The sequence below is a fragment of the Syngnathoides biaculeatus genome, chromosome 13 (genome assembly GCF_019802595.1).
Source record: "Syngnathoides biaculeatus isolate LvHL_M chromosome 13, ASM1980259v1, whole genome shotgun sequence".
Classification (NCBI taxonomy): domain Eukaryota; kingdom Metazoa; phylum Chordata; class Actinopteri; order Syngnathiformes; family Syngnathidae; genus Syngnathoides; species Syngnathoides biaculeatus.
This window is the reverse complement of record NC_084652.1, coordinates 11,361,274-11,376,185: the sequence shown is the minus strand read 5'-3', so window position 1 is coordinate 11,376,185 and position 14,912 is coordinate 11,361,274. Positions and strand designations below refer to the sequence as shown.

The 14,912-nt window shown below is 41.4% G+C and overlaps 1 long non-coding RNA gene across 2 annotated transcripts; it reads left to right on the top strand.

Annotated features, from left to right (window-relative positions):
- The first annotated feature begins 456 nt into the window (after positions 1-456).
- On the top strand, positions 457-11,725 carry LOC133511054 (uncharacterized). Of its 2 annotated transcripts, XR_009797771.1 has the most exons (6): positions 457-649; positions 919-982; positions 4,969-5,056; positions 10,055-10,148; positions 10,820-10,910; positions 11,054-11,725. It is a non-coding gene; the product is annotated as an uncharacterized LOC133511054 (long non-coding RNA). The 2 variants fall into 2 exon arrangements; XR_009797772.1 differs by lacking the exon at positions 10,820-10,910.
- The last annotated feature ends 3,187 nt before the right edge of the window (positions 11,726-14,912 follow it).

Sequence of the window (14,912 nt, the reverse complement as noted above, 5' to 3'; positions counted from 1 at the left end):
GGGCCAGGGGAGAATCTAATTGTAGCTTGAGGGGAGAAAAGTAAAAGAATAACAGACCTTTTGGGTGTGAGTATAGAAGCGTCATTTCTTTTTAACAATCAAAGCCCAAAGTGTGACGCCCTAACTTTAAAGACAAAACAATAACCCCACACACCCCGTGCGAGGCATGGAAGCACTTTCTTCTCAATTTTTCTTTTATTTGTTCGCTCTTATGATTCAATAAAAGAAAATTATTTGCGGGGTTGCAGGGACAAGGCGTTTGTATCGCAATAAGATAGAAGGTCTCTATGGCTCAGCTGAACATGCAATAACGGCGTTATTGTGCAGATTTTGTTTCCTGGAGAGGAGTTGATTGAAATGTCCTAATTAGGGCAATGGGTGGAGCCTATCCCAGTCGACTTTGGGAGAGAGGCAGAGTCATCTGGGTACACCCTGTATTGCCTGCCTGCCATTCAAAGGGTACATATAGATAAACGTCCATTAAAAAAAAAAAATTGAAAAAAACATGAAAACTAATTCAGCATCTACTTCCTTGTTGGACAGCGCCATACTAATTGTGGTACTGTATGTGGTTCTTAATTGCGGCGAGGCACATATTTCAGACGAGAAAATTCTTAAGCCATACCACCAAACAAAAACGGCACAAAAGGTAAGTACAGTGGTGCCTAGACAAATGGGTCACGTAATATATAAGTTTATCAAGGGACGACCCTTCACTCGGACAATTTTTTTGCTTTGACTTGCAAGCAAAAATGTAAGATAAGAGCGCTGTATGGTGGCAATGAACTAAACTGCAAGATTGAAAAGTGGCTTCAAGATGTACCTGTTGTACCTGTTAAAGTAACCATAACTACTACGCATGTACTTTAAATAACCTCGTAATTTTACTGAAGACAATCTGCTTGGCTTAATCCACAGGTGTCAAACTCAAGGCACGGGGACCATATCTGGGGCCCCACGTGATTTTATGTGGCCTGCGAAGGTAAATCATGCTTGTCAACTTTCGTGATTCTTGTTATCAAGACCATCAAAATTTCAAATGATCATCAAGGGACAATGTTGGGGTATTGCAAGCATTTTTGTGTTGGCAAACATGAACAACAGCTGAAAAAAAAAAAAAACATTACCCTTGCGTTGACTCCAAAAATAGTTCATATATTTTGTGTGAAAATATAATGAGACAAACATTTTTATGTTTTCAGAGCCGTAACAGCCCTCTGAGGGAAGCCTTACCTTCAATGTGGCCTGCGACAAAAATGAGTTTAACACCCCTGGAATGTTGACAAAAAAAATGCAACACACCATAGACAGTCTACTAAATACCAATGTGTGCCAGTGTTTAGGAATGGTTATTTGAATACAAACGGTGGAGCAACACACTGGCACAGACAATATAGCAACACTCACGGCCACACTTTCTTTATCCTCTGCAAATAACAAATATGACTGAGCTTAAAGTAGTTGTGACCGTTTCATAAAGTACAATACTGAGTTATTCTGTTTTAGGAATTGCAACAGGTGAATTGTGCCATTTGTCAGTGGAAGTGCATTTAATTGTCAGGCCCAATATATCACTAGCTAGGAACAAAGATACCTGATTTGATGTAAATAATAATTTTCAGGCCAAATCAGGGAAATTGGATCAACTGCCGCAGCAAACACGATTTTCCCAAGCCGCATACTAATGCGGCGAGGAACCGCGATGAGCACGATGCTTCTGCTCTGCTGTGATTGACCCTGAAAAACCTGCTCAACGGCGCTGCGTTAGAAAGTGCCGCTGAAGGAAGTTTTCTCAATTCACTTATTCCTCCCACACGTTCCCCGACTAAGCCAGGATTTCAACGCCTCTACTGTTGCCCCCAATGAACCGTTCCTACTTCACAAAAAAAAAAAAAAAAAAACACCACAGCTGAAAATTGAGCCTTATCCGTCTGGCTGTTATGGGCACATTTTGTCTCTAAAACATTACGAGACATTTGCAGTAATTGAATCAGCTCAGTCAATGGCGATACACTTTCCCGCCTCCTTTCCCCTCTCACGGTGTGACATCTGCGTGAGGGCATGAGACCCCCCCCCCATCCCTCCCCCGGGCACAGCATTCCCAACTCCCCCGAGAGTGTTTCATACGCGCACATTGCATTGCAAATATCCTCCAGTCTGAACGAGGGGAGGTATTAATCCTAAATGGAGGAGGATTGACAAGCGAGTGGGTGAAAGTGAAGGGGAAATGGAGGCTTTGGCAGGAATACAGCATGAAATTGTTTGCATTTGCTGACGTGATGGCCGGCAAATGGAAAGAGAGGAGAATGGGGGGGGGGGGCAGGAGAATGTCAAAGCTCTCAGTGCAGTTAACGCCTGGAAAAACACATCTTGTTTATGTTCACCTACGCATATGCACTCTATGACTTAGACACGAGCACTGATTTCTTGACATCTTGGGCTAAACATGGAGGAACTGAGAGAACCACACAAAACAAAAAGTATGACTAGCACTTGAGTTGCTTCACATAACCAGTCATCATCTGGTGTCACCTCCATTTTCCTCAAATCATAATTGCAGACCACGCCAGAAATAGCTTTCTCTTTATAGTACTTTTGGTAAAGGAGTGTGTTCATTAATTATTATGTATTTTACAACCTGTTTTTGCACTAGAGTGTCCAAGTTAAGAATGTTCTAAAATTCGATTTATGAGGGCTTAACCTGACTGTAACAGTGACTTGATGAATTAGATTCATCCAGGTTATTCCCAAAGAGAGAATCTTTTTTCAATTCTGTAGAAATTGGAGGTGGACGAGCTGCCAAAAGGGGATTGATGTTCAACCCTTGAGGTTTCGGCGTATGGATTGCAGCAGCAGGCTGTGCGTTCACCACTTGGGCCTTTCGTGAATACCACCGCTATAAAACTGCATTTGAAGAAACCATCAATATAATACAAATATGCAATATTACAGCATGCAATCGGGAGACGTCTATCGTCTGGACCAGTTCAGAATCAATATTTACATAACAACGAGACAAGGGCGGCACGGTGGATCACCCGGAAAGAGGACCCAGTTTCAATCCCGGCCCTCCCTGTGTGGAGTTTGGATGTTCTCTCCGTGTCTGCGTGGGTTTTCTCCTGGGACTCCGGTTTCCTCCCACATCCCAAAAACATCAATTGGAGACTCTAAATTGCCCCTAGGTGTGATTGTGAGTGTGACTGTTTGTCTCGATGTGCCCTGCGATTGGCTGGCAACTAGTTCAGGGTGTACCCCGCCTCCTGCCCGTTGACAGTTGGGATAGGCTCCAGCACTCCCTGTGTCTCTTGTGAGGATAATTGGCTAAAAAAATGAATGGATGGATGTGACAAAACACAACACATTTAAATAAATTGTAACTTTATGTAACTAGTTGGACCCCAAAGTAGAAAACACTGCTATTGAGGAGGTAATATACAAAGTACAAATGAAAAGACTAATAACATAAAGTGCTCCTTAACAAGAACAAAAAATAGCAATCCGCAAAGTTAAAAAGAAAAAAGCTCCAAGAAGGACCATCGCAAAGAGGAATACCACGAAAATGCCAAGACATCCAGTGAGAATACAACGACACAAAATCCAACATGGCATCAAGGTCAAGTGCACCACAGCAAACAGCAACGTTCAATCTGGCACCTTCCCGGTGTGGCCGGTGGGCAAGCGATTGGCGCTGATTACCAGTTGGTTTCCTTCTCGCTCAACTCTCTTCTGTGCCACCAGCAGAAACAAAACAAAACAAAAGAAAACAAAACATCAAGAACAACAAAAACAACAGCAACATATGGAAGAACTAACTGAACAAACAAGCCACGAGTCAAAAATGGATCATGATTCAAATACATTCATACAGAGGAGCCTTGAGTTTAAACTGGTGGTAGTTAAACAATCGTGTCTCAAATCATCTTTACCCATTGAAATGAATGGAAACGCCATTCATCCATTCCAGCCCTCCCCAGCAAAATGATTTTTTTTTAATAAGGAAAATCCTACTTATAATATATATATATATATATATATTGTACTTTATAAACACATAGAGTATAGTAATAACATTCTCAAATAGAATATAATATTAATGTTATTGCGGCTTTTTCTGCTGTGTGCCACTTGGCCATCGGGGAAAGTATAATGCAGTCATGGAGACACCATCGAGGAAGAGTTTCACTCAAGTACTGTAAGTAACTGAGTGAGCTGTAATAATACTAGTCGTTTTTTAGAGAGGATAAAAAATATATACTCCTGTTTGTATTGTTATATTGTCTACATGTGTTCATGCCCCATTTGTGTTCAAATCCCTGTTGAACATACACTAGGCAATTAAAATCTAACATCCCTATACCACATATTGGAAGCACTGATGCAAAGAAAACATCCATCCATCCATCCATCCATCCATTTTCTTAGCCGCTTTTCCTCACAAGGGTCACTGGAGTGCCGGAGCAAAGAAAACAAAATAAATAAATAAATGAACGATACAAAATCCATAGAACAGACTGTTAGAAATTTATCATTACAAAGTGGTACCTCTTACTTACGAAATGAATTCGTTCCGGAAGTCGTTTGTAACGTAAATCTTTCGTACGTAGAAGCGCTTTTTGCATATAAATAGCCGAATTTTTCATTACTGGAGATTTTCATAAGTAGAGGTAGCACTGTATTTAAATTGAAGTTCTAAATGTAGGTCAGTGTTTTCATTTGCGCCTCGTTCTTTCTATGACAACAAGCAGCTGTTGAAGTTTTGTCACATTGTCCTGCGTGAGCGCTGAGCTGCACTAATGCGAGTGTGTCCCGCCAGGGTGCAAAAACTGCTACACTCTAAAAGAAGGTGTCATCCTCCTTATAGTGCCCGTGTAGGCAGTGTGTCAGCACAAGGGAGCTTGCAAGTGTGTGCACGGAGTGGAGGAAGAACTATGTGTGCAGTGATGCGGGGTCCATTCTTTGCCCACGCAGGACATCTGATAATAAGCCAATCACAGGTTCTGATGGAGACGGAAGAATGATAAGAGCAGCATCCCGCCCTGCAGGGAACGAGGCTGAGGTAAGGGGCTTGGTAATAGATGGTGTGTGCTGATGCAGGCCGGGTTTCTGGTGCAGGCCACTGAACACCTGAGACTGAGATGGAGGCAGCCTAGCAGGCCCCAGATGAATGATTGTCTCCCGCCTGCCAAAGTGATTGCATGATAGACGTTCACCAATAAATCACATCTTGCAGAAAGTAGCTTTGCCCCCCGGCTCTGTTTACAATCACGGTGGAACGGCAATTATGGTTTGATATATTAAGAAATTAACAAGTGCTTGGTCAAGCCTTGTGCCATTTAAATCATAAAAAAAACATTGATAAAAGAGGCTCATTGCCCTCTAATTGCTGCGCCCCGACTGCACAAGGAAAATAAATGGAAATGTTATTCGGAAATGTTATTTGAGGTTTGGCACGGAGACATGTGCTCGTTGCACGATTGTAGTCGAGACGGACTGACTACGAGGAGGCAGACATTGCTCAGTCTTATCATCAAGTGCAGGTCCGCATACGGGGCAGCAAAATATGTACAACTAGGCAGTTATTGTGTTACAGTAAAACAGTGGCGCGCTGTGCATTTGGTACACGAGCCTTCAATGGGGACTTAATCCACCCCTTAATACGACCACAATCTAAATCCTAGAAATCATTGATTATATATGAAAACTACAAAAAAAAAAAACAGCAAACCATTTTACGTCATAAGATGCTGTATGGAATAAGTTGCCAACAGAGGTGAGGTCAGCCCCAAATGTGAATGTTTTTAAATCCAGGTTGATAACTCTTCTTTTTTCTCATGCTTTTTAGAATATATCCACTTTTTGATCATATTTATATTATCATATTTTAATTGCCTTTTTTAAATATTTTGTTCGTCATTTTTATTGATTTTATCCCATTTTAAATGTTTTATCTCTTTGTTTTCAAATGATTTTAATCATGTAAAGCACATTGAGTTACCTCGTGTATGAAATGCGCTATACAAATAAATTTGCTTCCCTTTGCTTTATGCTGAATATTAAATGTATTTACAAGATGTGGAAATGGCAGCTGATGTTTTCTTCTGGTGAATGACTTTACGCTGGCTGACCAAGGACAAACACACAACAAAGAGAAGTGCGACAAAAGGGAAAGAATAAGCAGCTGGGAATAAATTGATACAATTTTATGGAACAAATAATCAGAATGTAGACATACAATATGTGCGCAGTGTACACGATATATACGATGGACGGTATGAATTTGCCCTACTGCATGGATTTGGAGTCGACCAGCCAATGGCAATAATCATTGAATCTGCTTTTCTGTCAAAATGTGTTAACTTAATTTTTTTATGCCATACCACCCTAAACCTAAATGTAGTTTGTAAACGACGGTAAGTGCTTATAATAGCGCTTAGACCAGCAAAGAAGGTCTTGCTGTCCCCGATGTCACACCACTGCAGTAGGCAAATATTATTTTGTGCTTCACAAATCTTGTCGCGACATCTCTGAATTGAGTAATGGTTTTTGAGTATTTCTATTGTAGCGTTATTTGCCTTGTTTTCCATGAATAATAAAGACGCAACTCAGAGCTCGGAAATTTTTTTTTAGAAAAACATCATAATGCATTGCGTTTCTAGATTATCTATGAAGGCATTACAGAGACACAATCACGCAAAAAGCCCCTGGGGAATAAATCAAGGTGACTGCAGTGAATTGTCCTCGTTCCCGCACCCTTTTGCACATTCAAGAAAATATACTCAGGCGAATAGGAAAGTAATTTTATTCCGACGAATGCCTTTATGTTTCTTGTAGGCACTGGTCCAGTGATTTATGTATAGAATATGTTGTCACAACATGCAAATGGGCTGAGGCATACACAATCTACATAATATGCACTCAGCAAGCAGGCAATAAGAAATCATCATCGGGAGCTGGCGACCGGACAGAAGGCATAACAATCATATATGTGAACCTGCATGACAAATCAGAATGCTTTTTTTTTTTTTTTTGTCCGAGTGCTTGCAGTGCCGAGATAAACAAACACACCATTTGTCGCTCTGTGTGTGTGTTGTGGGGTTGCGGGTGCTCGTGTTCATTCTCGGACAATTTGAGCCTACAAGAGACCGGAAGCAACGCTCACTTTAGGAATAGTATGAATACTGCTAATACCCCGCCATACTGTCTTTTCATCTAACTGTACAGTACTTCTTTTCACTAGCCATAAATACTGTAGATAGGGAGAACAACAGTGAACCTTCACGGTAAAACCATTCAATACATACATCTATTTTATTTGCCTTATCCTCAATGGCCGACTACTATCTACTTTAAGAATGGCCACTTTGAGTCTACTGCATTTTTGCCTCACTTGTAGTATTTCTACACTCACGAAACAGGAGCTATTCCATCCATCCATCCATCCATTTTCTTTGACGCCTATCCTCACAAGGGTAACAGGGAGTGCTGGAGCCTATCCCAGCTGTCAGTGGGCAGGAGGCGGGGGACACCCTGAACTGGTTGCCAACCAATTGCAGGGCACATCGAGACAAACAGACGCACTCACAATCACACCTAGGGGCAATTTAGAGTGTCCAATTACCGTTGATTGTTTTTGGAATGTGGGAGTGCCGCCACAGGAGCTATTATTACTTTTTATTATTGCGATGATAATGTCTGGGAGGTTCGAGTTCAGTTACTTACATAACAAGTACTCGCAAATACTGAGTACCGATACTTGATATTGGCTTTACAATTATGATGAACATGTGTTTTAGTTTAACCAAATAATGGTCAAAAACACAAAGTTTTTCTTGAACATGTCTTAAGTTTCACTCGAACATTTTTTTTTGACCAATATCTCTTAACATCCATCTGTATGTTTTTCTAACAGTCTTGCCCTATTTTACCTGAATATCGCCTGTAATGCAAGGCACTTCAGTTATGTGGTGTCTCAGTCTGAACACTAGGGGGCAGTATGTGAAAAAAAAAATAAAAGCTTAATAAGAATGTAGAGCAGGGGCTGAGAACCTTTTCGATTGAGAGAGCCGTAAATGTCAAGTATTTTAAAATGTAATTTCAAAAGAGCCTTACAATATTTTAAAAACGAAATACAAGTATATGTGCACATTTATCTAAGACCAACACTTTTAGAGTACGATAAGTCTCTGAATTCTTTTGAATAACATGTGACGCTGTTGCTAACCAACGATGACAAAAGAACTTCTTCCCATTCATGCGACTTCTGGTGCTTCATACGTCGTTAGTTTCAGCTTCACGCAGGCGTCGAGACTTCCATCCATTAAGCGGGAACGTAGTTCAATTTGATTTGCCATCATGATGGTACGATGGCGAATAGGTCTTGCCGACAAAGGCGTGTCTTTTATTCGTTTGATCATCTTGTCTTTATGCGAAGTTGTTGAAATGTTTATTGGCAACATCCGAGTACGAATGCTTTGCCGTACCCCTCATCTGTGAATTTAGACACACAGCAGAATCGTCTCTCTCCACAAAGGCTGTCAATTCTTATTAAAACCTTCTGTACTCCTCATATTTTTTTTTTTTTTTTGGAGCGAACCTTTGCCAAATAAAAAGCGTTTCCATAATTAGTTGCTCCAAACGATCAGCGTTTAACCCTTTTGCACCTGCGCGCATTGACTTCCACTGCAAACTACGGCAAGCCCACTAGGACAAACTTTCTCTGCATCATTTGCGTTGCGTGCATGATAGTAATCACCTGCACGGTGTGTTGTAATGAGCGCTGTGCGAGCCATATGGAACCATCAAAAGCGCCAGGTGTGGCTCGCGAGCCAGAGGTTCCCGACCACTGTAGATTGTGGAGTCTGGTGAATGGAAACAAGTAGGAATATGAATGCCATGCCACTTCTGTATGTTAATCACAAAATGCCACTAATTATAAAGTACATCTTACAGAATGGTATATCGGTGAGTACTAGCAGTCTATTTTTAGGAATACGAATAAAATCCAGAAGTACAGTATAAACACTGCTACCCTAATGGTGCATCCCTAATTTTGTCTAAATATCATCTTGTTTAGGTGAATGGATAAAGAATGCATGAATATGAGCAATGTATTTGTAGATCGTGCCATGCATTCTCTACACTACTGCAAACTACCCAAAACCAGCACATGAAGATAAAACATTTGATTTTATACCTCTCTGTCAGTTTCAGTCAAAAGTCAGCATTATCCATCCATCCATTATCCAAGCCCCTTATCCTCACAAGGGATGAGCTTATCCCAGCTGGCTTCGGGCATAAAGTGGACTAGCCCCTGAACTGGTCGGCAGTCAGTCGCAGGGCAGATATCGACACTATCACTGAGCGGGAATCGATCCCATGGGCCCACACCAAAGTCAGGCGTGTGTACCACTACACAATCAGTGACTCCAAGTCAGCATTATTGTATTTATAATCGCAAAAATGGCACAGATCTTCTGTTGATTCGTAATACTGTAAACACAAGCGTGTCTGTTGAATGCACACTGCTCTGTTTGTGTTTTGGAACAATCTCGCCTCACTGTGGGGCTCCGTGAGTCACTGTGTTGAAAACGACACCGATCAAGGACATAAATTAGTTGACTTGAAATAAAAAAAAAGAACCGAGGTGCACACAGTGTGCTCGCTGCCTTTCTTGCCAAGGCACCGTGAAAGATTCCCAGCTTGTTCCTGCTTTGGAATAAGACATGAAAGGGTCGTACGTGAAAGCCGAGAAATTTGTGTTTCTAGAGCAGTGATTTCCAACCTTTATAAAGCCCAGGCACATATTTTACAATTGAAAAATCCCATGGCACACCAACAAAAGTAAATGTCACCAAAAATGGATCGATTTCTTACTGTATGTACTTCCTCCCATCTAATAGAAGAGGATTTTTTTGTTCTGTCATTGTGCCTCACCGGCATACATAGATGAATAAAGATACATTATTTTAGTTTTTGATACTAACAAAGAGTTCAACTTTTTTGTGGTGAGTCTGTGTAACCGACAACTGCAAAAGCTGAATCTTCGCATTTGCAGTACCGCTCCTATCAGTGTCAGCTGAGGGGAATGTGGGAAAGATTACGTGGAGAGTGACGAGAGTGACGCTTCTCATCATGAAGAAAATGCAAGGGTAAGATTTTATATATTAATCCTCAAAAAGGGATTTGAAAGACTTATCTAGCTCAGGAATGTGAGGATTTTCTCAAATTTACACTTGTTAGGCGATGATAAGCATTAACATTCCAAATCTTTGGAGTACGTGGATGTGGAGGGAAAAGTCGATTGAAGAGTGCAGTACGGTGCCAGTAAACTAAACACATCTCACCTCACAGCAAGCAGGAGTTCGGCTAATAGTTGACAATTCTTAAAAAAAAAAAAAAAAAAAAAAATTTTCAAGATTTTTAATGCCACTACCAGGTGACGTTAACTATCCAACTACACATAAAGAGAATTACACATTGGTTATTTTCAACCAACCGCAAGTACGCTAGCCTAATGCTAACGCATATTGGGAAATGCCATGGATAGGTTAACAAATAATATCTACTGTATGTGGTGGTCTCTAAGTATTGCATATTTAAACTCAATCAGTGCATTGACACATGTAGAGGGAAAATATAACAATACTCAAAGGTACATAATATTCGTCAGCTGTGAATCAAATGACTAATATTACAGTGGCTTACTGAGGTAATATGAAACACAGCATGGTGGCCAAGTTGCAATTTTCTACATTTTATGTATGTTATTCCTACCGTACATATCTTCCTAAACTGCAATTTATAGCGTACTATTCTTCAGATTTTTTTTGGGGTGTGTTTTAAATGATGACCGATGCCACGGAACGAATCAAACTTCTATCTCAAGACAACACTGACTGTACTGCAATACTGTAAGTGCTGCATTATGCTTATGAATCCAGATCTTTTCTTTCTTCCTTTTTCGTGTGACGCAGCTCTCGAAGTAGATGCCCGTGTACAATATGCAGCATGCGGGGGCGCAACAAGGTCTAATAAATGATGTGATTGGTTGCAGGGGCCGTTTGGAAATGGGTCTGGCAGAGAGTCAGCGAGGAGGTCTTAAGTGGAGAGAAGAGGAGGAATGGAGCGTGCGTGCGTCTCGTCCTTTGCCGCTTTGATGGATTTTGCAAGCACGTATCCACTCGCCCGAGCTGGAGTGCGCAGCTGTCATGGCTGCCCCGCCAAACAAGGAGACAGACCGAAGGGGGTTCCTTTTGACGGAGGCCAAGACTCGAGTCTCTAGTGCCAGTGCACACAGCTTTGATTATGTAAGTGGGAGATGAAAGAGGAGGTGGAGAAAACAAATGAAAGAAGGCAAACGGAGTGACAAACAGCCCGGTGGGCGGAAAGATGTGGACAGAAAAGGAAGTTGGGGAGAGGAGTCTGACTCATTCCCTCAGTTCTTGCTGCGGGAATTAGTTGAGAGCCGTGTAGGGCAAAGCTTGCAACCCCTGAAAGCAAAATTTTCCTCCTGAGATGTGGAAGACAGAAAAAACATCATTTTCATCGTCAACATTTTTTTATTCCTGTTCATTCTCACTGGCTTAGCTCAATAAACAAAGTTGGATTATTTGTGGTTAAGATCTACAATTTTCCGCAGCACAGAGGTCGGGACCTACTGGGCTAATCAACCTTTGAGTTTCAACCGGTCAAGCAGGGCTGGTTTGGAGCGCAAGATTCCATGCAAGCTGAAGTCTTCCGTGATGCAAGGCACATGTTTCGCCACGTTATATAGCCCAAAAAAAAAAGTATATTAAGTCTGCTGTCTTTCTTTCTTGGTTTATTCGTTTTATTTTGGCTGAAATACTTTACCAAAATTGGAATGTTTCAGTTACTTTAATTACTTACAGGAAGTGGCACAACTGTTTGTAGGCTGTGCGTTTGTTACCTGGGCTTCCAGTGGGAATTTATCACAGTTAAGCCACGTTTTAAAGGCACGACTATCTCTTTATTTGGTTGTTTACAATCTTAAACAAAAATCAATTGCATTAATTTCAGGGTCAATTGTCTCTATCGCTACCACTGGTTAGGTGCAAGTTTGGTTTAATATCTTTTTTTTGTTACAAATGAAGTACTGTAATTCCCGGCCTACAGAGTACATTTGTAAAGGAAATACCATTTGGTACATACATATGCGGCAGTAGTGTAAAAGCTGCAATTGCCCACATTGAAACACGACATATTAACAAAGAAAGACGGTACACAGATAGAGTTTAACGGTAGCGCGGTGGTAACGCTAGCGCGGCGCTGACAGCGATGGTAAAAAAAAAAAAAACTTATCGGTAACTGTGACACGGCAGTAACACAGAAGCAACACGTTAGCACAGTGCTAACGCTGACTAACATGGACGGTAAAAGTCACTTCCTCGGCGCATATATTCTGGTCACACTCTTACCTTACCCTTGTGAGGATAAGCGGCGTAGGTTTTTGCGAGTTGGACCCTATGCGTGTTCACGGATCGAGGAAGAGATGACCAATGATTAGACGAGTTAACAGCTCCGCTCCTTATCTGGTGTCATTCATCTCCATGGCAAGACCGGGGCGAGGAGGATGTCACCAGCTGGTTTTCTGCGTACAAAGATCAAGGACAGCCGCCGCGCTGCAAAACACATTTTTGTCTGATTAGCAAATGGACAAAACCTTATTTGTTGTATTTAAGCAAATAATGAAAGTACAATCAATGTAACATAGTCTTCAGTGGCTAAGAAAATGGATGGATGGATAAAATGTTGTTCCCAACTTTGAGGGTTAGAAGAGTTTTGACGCTTCTATCAGATAATGCATTAAATTCATGTTTAGTTGTGAGGTTCTTGGTTCAAATCTTTTCTCCAGCCAGCCTGCCTGCGTGGAGTTTGTATGTATGAGTGCCCTGGTTTACTCACACATTCCAAAAGCACGTGTTTATAGGTTCATAGAAGTTACAAAATTGGATGAATGTGTGTGTAAGTGTTTTTTTTTTTCCTAATTATCTCCTGCAATGGGCTGGTGACCAATCCAGGGTGTACCCAAACTCTCACACATACCTGAGTCGCCAACCTCACCCCCTCAGCTATGTTGAGGAAGAAAATAAATGAAATGGGATGGATGGATGTTGTAATATTTCATGTGCACAAAAGATACCATTGGTGTGTAGTGTCGATGATCCGAGTCGAATGGTTGACAAAAACAAATATAGATTGCTACACTTTTTCCGTTATTTAGATTCGGCGTAGTGACATTTTCAGCGGATCCATACCGCAGGCACAATCTTCAGCCTGGCATGTTCTCCATCTCTAAGTGCTCCTAGAAAGGCCAAGCTGTGTAAGCTGCAGTCAAATAGCTGTAATTATCCTCCATCAGTCGACAACCAGGGGCTGGCTGAAAGGCATGCTCGCGCAAAAACACAGCACGGAGGTGGGGTGGGGGTGTGTGTGGGGGGGGGGGTTGGGCACGTATCAGTTGGAAATAAAAGAAAAGGACTGCGAGTCTCGAAATCAAGCAGCGTGTCATCATAAATGAGATTTTTAAATGAAGCTGATGCAGATGTGAGGTGGAACTATTTCCTCGCTGCCTCATTAAAGCCTCTTGTCAGGCTCCAATGTGAAGTTCCTCCTATAACTGACAGAATGAATGACTACTTTTAAAGATATGACATTTATTTCCTGCATCCCCCTCCCCTGACCCCCACCCCATCGCCTCACTCAGTACAAATGAAAGCGCTATCTGAAATTGATTAGCAGTTTCGCTAATTCATTACGAGTTCCAGGCACAGAACGAGTAATTGATTTTTAGATAACACGCGTGGCTGGGTGCAGTCAGGCGGTTGGCGAGGGCCGGCGAAGCAAATCATATAAAAACCCTGCTTAAATGTGACCAGACCACCTGTGTTTCTGTCTTTTGGTTGTCTTCCAAATTCTGTCCCATGTAGCCGGCTGTCGCTCTTTTGCACGTGGTTTCGCATTGCAACCCGCGGACGTGGCAGAAGCCGGGATGCGTTAAGCACAGCTGGACAGTCTCAAACCAAGAGATGTAATTACTGCACATTATTGTACAGAGGAGGACAGTACTGTATTATGATTGCAGGGCGAGTTATGGCATCATTACAGTGACCTGGGAGTGGTGAGAGAGGAACTGTGAATTGATTTGCAGTTCACTAATCACAAATTCCACAATTTCCAATGTCGTTCAGACAATTGTTTTTTTGTTTTTGTTGTTGTCGTTGCTTGGACTAGATAGCAAAAATATGAGATAGAAGCTCTGTCTATGATGGCAGCAAACTCATCTCTACTCACCTGGCAACAAGCAGCAGTTTGGAAGAAAACTTAAAAAAAAAAAAAAAAAAAAAAAAAAGAAACTGTTAAAATGCTGTTTAATGCAGCCACCAAATGTGTAAACTAAACACAAGACAAGGGGAGTTACACGTTGTAAGGATTTATCTTTTACAAGAATTTCATTGGTTAAAAAAAAAAAAAAAGGTCGCAGACATGTTTGAATGTTTCGTTTTTGACTCACAAAAACTTTGGTCTTTGGTCTTGTTTTAGTCCCAGTGAGTTCTGCTGGGGCAAGTCTAGATCTCGGAAAGTGTGGTTCTGAGTACAACACTAATACTTCACGGGTAAAAATCTTTTGCTGTGAAGTTCGAACCTGGGTTTCCAAGTACAGCGCCGCACTCTGCTGGTGAGTAAAAAAAAAACAGCAATCCTGATTAACTTGCACAGATTTTTATGTAGTACGGTGAAAAAATGCTCTGCAGGTTCAGGTTTTCAATCCCTGTATGGATTTTGCTTTTTTTTTTTTTTCTTCGTGCTTGTGTCACCAAGTACTCTGGCTTCCTCTCACATTCCAAATACATCTACTTCAGGCAGAGGTAGCCAAAGTACTCAAGTGCTATACA